We start from the raw sequence: 9,866 nt of genomic DNA, 5'->3' as shown, positions 1-9,866 counted from the left end.
CAATGTTTATTTCTCAAATAATTAATTTTTTCTGTTATTTGACAGAAGTAAAATGAATTTTGAATTAAATAAATTACATATATTTTTCTTTTCCTGTAAATTTATTTAAAAAAAAACCTACACAGAAGTAAAAACTTCAAATTGTATTTTGGTATAAAATCGTTTATTTAAAAACTATCTAAAAGTCATCCACATGGATTGCAAAACGTTTTCGTTCTGAACAGAACATCTTCAGTGCATTCCGCAAAGTAGTTGTAACTAGCACACCAATGAAGGTGGTAACTTCATAATATATGGCTTACATTATAAATTTTGATAAAATATTGTGACTACAAGTCGATGTTACAAGATTAAATTATGTATGTGCCTAAAGAGCAACATGCTTCCCTGCTCGAAAAGTTGGTCTGTGCTAATTGAAATGGCAAGTACCTAGTTTTTTCGAGCAGGGGAGCATGTTGCTCTTTAGGCACATACATAATTTAATCTTGTAACATCGACTTGTAGTCACAATATTTTATCAAAATTTATAATGTAAGCCATATATTATGAGGTTACCACCTTCATTGGTGTGCTAGTTACAACTACTTTGCGGAATGCACTGAAGATGTTCTGTTCAGAACGAAAACGTTTTGCAATCCATGTGGATGACTTTTAGATAGTTTTTAAATAAACGATTTTATACCAAAATACAATTTGAAGTGTTTACTTCTGTATAGGTTTTTTTAAACTATGGTATACAGCCAACTATTGGGATTTTCCCATTGATTTTAAATTTATTTAATTAAAAAAAAATGTTTGGATAACCTGTATAAATAATTATGTTAATGTTTATATTACTGAGTAGAGAATTAAATAACGTTTCCAATAAGCTAGCATACGATCCCTATTCGCATTTAAAAGAATCATCGATTACGTCATCACGCCTAGACGGATGACATTACCTACTAGTAAGATATATATGCCAAAAAATCATCATTTAAAAATAAAAATCGACTTGTTTCGGGATTTATTCCCAAAATCTCTCATTCACGAAATAATAAATTTATTCCATTTGGCTTTGTCACACTATATAATATTTAAATATAATCGCCGAATTTTTATAATTATTATACCATTATTTTTCGAATAAAGATTATAAGTTCCTCATGCCTTTTTAGTAACTGTGCACTGTACAATAGTGTTTTCATTGCAGGTATGTCAGTAAATTGCAGGCAGTAAAAATAAATAAACATTTTAAAGTACGAAACCACCGAGAAAAAAATTAAAGTAGGCTGTGAAATTTAAATGTTTGGCGGGTAATTAAGTCAGTTGCACATAGGTAACCGCAATAATATTTTCGTTGTAGTATAATTTTATATCTGCTAAATTATACTACAACAAAAATAAACAAATAATGATGAATAATAAATTAAATATTGAAGTGAAAAGATATTGGAAATGCCGAATTGGTGTCTCAGAATCTCGTTGCTTATTGTTCATTGTTCAGCCCAAAATATCTTATTAGAAATGTTACAATAGAAACATACATTTTTGTTATTTCAACAAAATAACAACAGAACAAAAATGTTGTTCTTCGACAAAAAAAAAAACAAATCAATTACTTCATTGTTGTGACTCAACATATCCATAAATATAAAACCAAATCTTGTTTAAGCAACAAGTTATACACTTTTAGACTATTTTGAATAAATCGTAGCAAACCTTTTTGAATAACTGTTAACAAACTTATCAATATACTGTAGAAACGATTCTAGTCAGATTTCAATTCACGATATTTTTAAAAATTTTGTCTTGTCTATTTCAAAACCCCCTGTTGGGTTTAATTTTGGGTTTTATTAATTGTAAAATTTTTGTGAAAAGCCTTGTGTTTTTTCTATCGCTTTTTCATTTTTAGTCTGTAGAAATTTTTCACAACATTGCAAAAATAACCAGGGACCAAAAATTGCCAATATTGCCGATAGAGTTACCAGAACAATTTTTTCATAGCTATCAATATACCATCGTTTCAAAGATCTATCAAAATGTGCAATATAATATGCAGTCAATATAAGACTACAAAGGGATTACTACATGGCTGCTCCATATCCCCTAACCTGTTCAAAATATTCCTGGAAAAAAACCCTGAAACCATGGAAAAGACAATGCGAAGGAATGGGTATACCAGTAAGGATCGAATATCTATATACCCTAAGTTTTGCTGACGACCAAATGGTGATCTTTACTTGAAAAAGTAAACGAATGCAAATACTTGGGAACCCTTATCAATGAAACAGGTGACCAAAATCACGAGATAAAAAGACGTATTGAAATTGCCAGGTCTACTTTTATAAAAATGAAAAAATTATTTTGTAATCGTGATATTAGTATTCATCTACGAACTAGAATGTTAAAATGCTATGTATTCAGTACTTTGCTCTAAAGTGTTGAGTCATGGACTCTTAAACAGAGGAAAATTAAAAATCTTGAAAGCTTTGAGATGTGGTGCTACCGCCGTATACTAAGAATAAGTTGGGTGGATAAAATTACAAATGAAGAAGTAATACGCAGAATAAATAACGAGCCAGAAGTTCTACTGAATATAAAAAAGAGAAAACTTGAATACATAGGCCACCTGATGAGGGGACAAAAGTACACATTCCTACAAAATATAATGCAAGGAAAAATCCAAGGACGAAGAAATCCAGGCCGTAGAAGAATGTCCTGGATGAGAAATTTAAGAGAGTGGTTTGGCTGTACCACTAGCGAATTGTTCAAAACAGCAGTAAATAAAATTAGAATCGCCCTAATGATATCCAATCTCCGATAGGAGAGGCACTCAAAGAAGAAGAAGAAGAAGAAATAGTGATCGCACAAGACGAAGATGACCTCAGCTTTATGGTGACAAAACTCGAACAGGAATATACGAAGAATGGGATGGAAATAAACCTAAAGAAAAGAATACCGAATACCCAACAACGGAGAATACAGTAATAAACCAGCTGGAAATAGACGAAGGTGAACAAATCAAAGGAAGAGGCAAGTATAAGTATTTAGGTTTCATAATATCAAAGGAAAAAGAAGAAGATATAAAAAATAGACTAGGACAAACAAGAGACTGCATACGAAAATTGAAGCCGATACTGTGGGATAAGAACATCAGCATAAAAACAAAAAGAAGAATATATAATACCATGACAAGAAGTATCTTCACTTATGGGTGTAAAAATTGGACAATAAATTAGAAGACCAAAAACAAAATAAGAGCCACGCCACAGAGATAGAATTCCTAAGGAGTAGCTGCCCAGGTAACCAAATAACATTTACAAAACGTTGAAAACACGTCATAATTATCACCAAACCACGTCAGTTTATCACGTTTTTTCGACGTCGAAAGTCACGTGAATATGTACCACCATAACTGACGTCATTTTTATCACGTTTTAGATACGTGATATTAAAAACGTAGTTTTTATGTCGTTTTTAGATTATTTTTCATTTTATGGTTTTAAAAATACACAATAATAATTATTCGTATGGGCATTGTTTGTATTGCAATCTTTCATTTAACTGTTTTAAATTTAGCTTATGGGCTAAAAGTAAAACCAAATGGAAGACTTTATAAAAAAATGCATAGAATTTTCACTTTTTATATAGGTATACTTACTGTGTCAAAACTGAAACAACATATAAACTAATAAATAATTTATTAACAAATTATCCAGCATAATAACTTAATTTAACGTAACGCTGTCCATTAAATCAAAAAAAAATCGTGAACAAACATAATAATTAGTTCAATAACAGAAAATAAACACCAAAACACCAAAAGTCTTATTTTACCATTCAAAGCACGAAAACAATAAATGAAGTTTGGAGTCATGTGCAAACATAATACAACATTATTGTTCGTCCGCTATAACTTTTCCCATGCGTCACGATTCATTTTCAAACAAATTAAGTCAAAACATAAAGTGAAACGTACGCCGATGTGTGTAATATATAGTATACAGTATACAAAATGTATATACACATCGACGTTCGTTTCACTTTATGTTTTGACTTAATTTGTTTGAAAATAAATCCTGACGCATGGGAAAAGTTATAGCAGACGAACTATATCAGGGTTGCTAGGTAAGTTTTTACTTTTTCAGTAGTTTTCCTTTAAAAAATCAGTAGAAATCAGTATTCTTTTTAGGCCATTTAAATACAGGAAAACATATTTTATGTCATCGGTCACCTGTCAAAATCGGCCACCTGTACTAACAACCAGTTTAAAAATCTTCATATTATGAAGATTTCCTTATTTAAATAATCCAATACCAGGTCATAATCATCATTATGACCTGGTATTTACGGCCATCTTTATAATACGAACGCAGCCAAATAATCTCGTATTTTTAAAGCCCATTTCATAGAAATTTACCTGTTAATAACGGCCAATATATGTTGATAGATTTCAGTAGTTTTTCAGTAGGTTATCATTTTTCAGGAGTTAAAATCAGTAGGTCTTCTGAAAAATCAGTATACCTGATAATCCTGAATCAGCATTAACTCTTTAAGCTCCTCCCATTTTTGTGACGTCAGACTTGGGCTGCCTGAAATGAAAACGTGTTTTTAAACGTATTTTAACGTCATTAATCTTACGTATTTAAAATCACCTACAAAAGACGTTTATACGACGTAATGTTCAAACACGTGTATATATTCAACCAAAAACTGACGTTTCCTCGACGTTATTGACGTCACAATGTTGCCTGGGTGTAGAGTAACAAGGATAAATAAGATATATATTAAGAAAAAAATGGAAATGAACTCACATATAATAGACTACATCGAACAGTAGAGATTAACCTGGTACGGACGAAAGAAGAGCAGACCAAGATCGTTGGATAAATAGACGAACAGAGTGGAGCACGATAGGAAGAGAGGTAGACCCCGAAAATGTTTCAGAGATGAAGTGGACGAAGCAATAAAGAAGGAATCTACAGGACGGGGACTAGCAAAACAGAAAGAACTGGAGAGAACGGTTGAGTGAAAGAATACAGTGAAAACTGTGAAAATCCTTAGTATAGGCATAGCTACCTTTACTTAACAAGCCATGAAGTTGAAATTTGGCAACATCTATTGGTAGACCGATTAATTCTGACAGTTCTCATTTGTTTTTAAATAATTTTCACTGTATTTACAGAGAAACTGAAATATTTTACAATATTTCGTGCTCTAAATTATAAAGAACATTTAAAGGTATGTTATTAAGATGATTTTAGTTCAATATAATATATTTTTATATAAACTTGCGTGCATATAGAAATCCGTCCACTTAAAAATTTTGTCATTTTTAATGTCTTATATTTCCGAAATCTGTTGGCAGATTTAAGTGATTTTTTAATATGTTATAGCCTAATTATTTTACAATACCGCTGTAATAATATTGTTGCTAACCAGTTAAATTTTTATGGTGTACCGGGCATTTATAAAATACTGAAATTAAAACCCAACTATAGACTCCGGCTTTCTTAACATTCTATTTTTTTGATTAATTCGCTTATGTTTAACAACTAGATTTGTTCTTTATCAATTCAGGGTGTTTCTAAATAAGTGCGACAAACTTTAAGTGGAAAGGAACAAAATGTAAAATTTTGACGCCTGTATTTTAAATGTAATCATTTTTTTCGAATCCTGAGAAAACTAATAAGTATTTTTGAAAAATTTAAACGCAGAATGAAAGATTACTTTATTGCCGAGGGCAGAAAGTCCCTTAGAATGAATAAAATGTTTTTTTAATGACATATTTGAAACTAAAAATCACATTAAATTTTCTTAATTTTTCACCCCTGTAACTTATTAAAATAAACATAGAAGTTTTCAGGGACTTTCGGCCCTCGGTCCTAACGTAATCTTTCATTCTGCGTTTAAATTTTTCAAAAATACTTATTAGTTTTCTTAGGATTCGAAAAAAATTAATTCCGTTTATATTCTTGTTATTGCTTTTTTTTTGTATAATAAACGTTACTTACAAAAAATTACTTTTAATATTATTTTGTACAAACTTCTACTTAATAATATTTTCTTATTCGACTCAAAAAATACTATAAATTTTACCAGAATTTGTACTTTAAAATCGTAGTTTCGAAAGCGGTAGTCCGAAAGTCGGACTACGGACGTCATCAATTGCGACGTTGCCTTTTTCTCTTCATGGCTTGTAAAGTAAAGGTGACTATGGTATAGGTATAATATAGTCAAATATTTAATTCCGTAACCTTGTTAACATGAGCAAATTAAGCAAAAAAAGTAAAACTGCTAGGCACACAAACATTTCCGCGAAAAATGTGCAATGCTCATGAATTATATCAAAAGGATTCACAGTAAATAATTTCTTATTAATATGTAGAGCTAAAACTGATTAAAAAATGATTTTATTTATTTTAATTTAAAAATTACTTGATACATATTTTCATTACTGCACATCAAAGTTTGTCCGACTAGGCACCGTTAAACTATTAACAAATTTTCAGCTTGCTATTAATACTTTTTTTTGGTACGCGAGATCCAGGCCTATTATGTGTTTACATATTATAATAGTATGTATGAGCTTTAATCTTGTGATATAAATATATTTTTTAACTTTGAATTGTATGGATGTTAAATTTTATTTTTTTTTTTCTTTAAGCCGTATCTGTAATTATACTAAGACTACTCAATCGTTGTAAAAATTTGTCAGTTACATTAGATATACAGCGTGTAAGAAAAAGGCAGGTTATAAATTAAATCACGGCATATTCTGGGACCAAAAATAGTTCAATTGAATTCTGCCTAACTTAACTTGGTACAAATGTGCACATATAAAAGTTACAGCCCTTTGAAATTACAAAATATTTTTTGCAATAATAAATATCGAAAACTATTGGAGATTTTTTATTGAAAATGGACATGTGGCATTCTTATGGCAGGAATATCTTAAAAAAAATAACAGTGAAACTTGTGCACCCCACAAAAATTTTATGGGGGTTTTGTTCCCTTAAACCCCCTCAAATTTTTGTGTACGTTCCAATTAAATTATTATTGTGGTAACATTAGTTAAACACAATGATTTTAAAACTTTTTGCCTTCTAGTACTTTTTCGATAAGCCAATTTTTATTGAGATATTTTGAACATTTGTAAAATCCACCACGTATTTTTAAATGGTAAAGTATGATTATAGAATATTATTTTCATATTGTTAGCAGGTCTCTATATTCTTACTTTACCATTTAAAAATACGTGGTGGATTTTACAAATGTTCAAAGTATCTCGATAAAAACTGGCTTGTCGAAAAAGTACTAAAAGGCAATAAAGTTTTAAACACATTGTGTTTAACTAATGGTTCCGTAATAATATCTAATTTAATTGGAACGGACAAAAATTAATTTGGGCCGGGGCGGTGGATTACGGGAACAAAACTCCCCTAAAATTTTTATAACGTGTAGAAACACTTTAACGTGTTACTTTTTTAAGATGTTCCTGTCATAAGAATGCCACATGTTAATTTTCGATAAAAAATCTCTAATAGTTTTCGATATATTGGAAAAAATTGATTTTCATTTTGTAACTTCAAAGGGCTGTAACTTTTTTTATGTGCACATATGTACTAAGGTAAGTTAGGTAGGTGCAAACGCACTATTTTTGGTCTAAGAATATGTGATTTAATCTAAGACCTAACTCTTTGTTACACACTGTGTAAATAAATATAAAATTTAATAGTAGGTAATGTTTTACATTTTTTGTCGATGTTTTTTATGAGCATAAAAATTAAAGATTTAATTATTTTATTCCTTTCTTCCTTTAAAAAAAAAGTTGACATTGTTTTGAATGGTGGTGAATAGGCTGATTCTAAAAGTCCTGCAAGGAGAGGATATTTTGACCAAAGCAAGTAAGGGGCCCCCCACAGGAGAAGTGCTTTCCCTCCTTCTCTGGTCACTGTTGGTGGTTGACTTGATCTCGTTGCTTGGTGCACAGAGGGTAGAAGTGCACACTTATACGGAAGATCTAGTAATTATCGTAAGAGGAAAATATGATAATCTATCCAGCACACTCCAAAGAACAATAAATATCCCTAGTAGGTGGTGCGATAGTGAAAAACACTCTGCCAATCCTAGTAAAACACTTGTAGTCAGTTTTACAAGGAGACGAATCCTAAATAACATCTGGATATTCGCTCAGTACGGATTAACTGTCAAAGAGGCGGATACGGTGAAATATCTAGGAGCAATTCTAGATAAGCGGCTAGCATGAAAAGCCCATTTGGAAAGAATAACCAGCAAAGCAAAGCTTTCCATTGGGACATGTAGCAGGATACGTATGAAAATATGATTTCTGATTGGCTATGAAACCCTAAGAGATGTACTGGCTATACAGGGTGTTTAGTAAAGAATGGGCCATAGCTCAACCTTAGATTCCTGAGGTTAAAATAGGTCGAATTAAGCTAACTTTCCTTATTACGAAAGTTGATAATAACCGAAATACAGGGTGACAAAGTTAAACTTTTATTTTATTTATTTTTAAATATTTCTTAACAGACATGCGATAATACCACAATACCACGAAATTTGGTAAGCGCGGGTTTTTTGGGACGATAAATCTAAATTCGCCACCAAAAATGATGTTTTCATACGCCTTTCAACGCTCATTTAATAGGTTCAATTTTTTTTTATTACCCATTCTGTATACTTTTTGAATCAAAACTTTTATTCTCTTAATATTTTTACTTAAAAAAGGTATACTACATTCATCTCGCTAAACTCAACGGTTTTCGAGGTAAACGCATTTTAAATCTGCGACGCAACATAATTTTTTGCATATCATTGTAGTTAGACCCGAAAAATAACTTAAAACCATAAAAATTTACAAAAATGTATCGCAAACTTCTTAAAATGGAATTTGCAATGCAATGACATAAATATGAGAACTGGCACAATTATTATGGTTTCAAGTTTATTTTTCGGGTCTAACTACAATGATATGCAAAAAATTATGTTGTATCGCAGATTTAAAATGCGTTTATCTAGAAAACAGTTGAGTTTAGTGAGATAAATGTAGTATACCTTTATTAAGTAAAAATATTACCAGAATAAAAATGTTGCTTCAAAAAGTATGTAGAGTGGGGGATAAAAAAGTTGAACGTATTAAATGAGCGCTGAGAGACGTATGTGGTGCCCTCTGGATAATACATCATTTTTGGTGGCGAATTTAGATTTCTCATCCCAAAACCCCCGCTTACCAAATTTGGTGTTGTTATCCCATGCCTGTCAGGAAATATTCAAAAATAAATAAAATAAAAGTTTAACTTTGACACCCAGTATTTCCATTATTATCAACTTTCGTACTAAGGTTAGTTAGCTTAAATCGACCTATTTTAAGCTCAGGAATATAAGGTTAAGCTATTTCCCATTCTTTACCAAACACCCTGTATATGACTGACTGTAGTCAGACCCATGATTACCTATAGCGCACTAATATGGTGGTCTACATACCATCAAAGACCAATAAAGAGAAGCTCAACACGCTTCAATCACAAGCATGCTTAATCATAACAGGAGCGATATCGATTACTCCAAAACCCTTCATGGAGGTCATGCTTGATCTCTCTCCATTACATATATGGATGGAGAATAAGGTGAAGGTAGGAGCATACAAAAGGAGGATATGATGCCAGAAAGTAGGGCAAAGGTATACCGAAATCATATTTGGAGAGACAATTAAAAATCACCCAGAGTTGGAAATTGTACCAGAAATGGCCGAATGGGAGTCGAATAAAATGAATCTCATAATGGCAGATCAATGCTGATATTATGCTGACGGTTCTAAACTCTAAACCTGATGAAGGAGTTAAAGATGAAGTACCTATACA

The sequence above is a fragment of the Diabrotica virgifera genome, chromosome 4 (assembly GCF_917563875.1).
Source record: "Diabrotica virgifera virgifera chromosome 4, PGI_DIABVI_V3a".
In the NCBI taxonomy this organism is placed as follows: Eukaryota; Metazoa; Arthropoda; class Insecta; order Coleoptera; family Chrysomelidae; genus Diabrotica; species Diabrotica virgifera.
The sequence above is the reverse complement of the archived record's forward strand: the minus strand, read 5'-3'. Positions refer to the sequence as shown.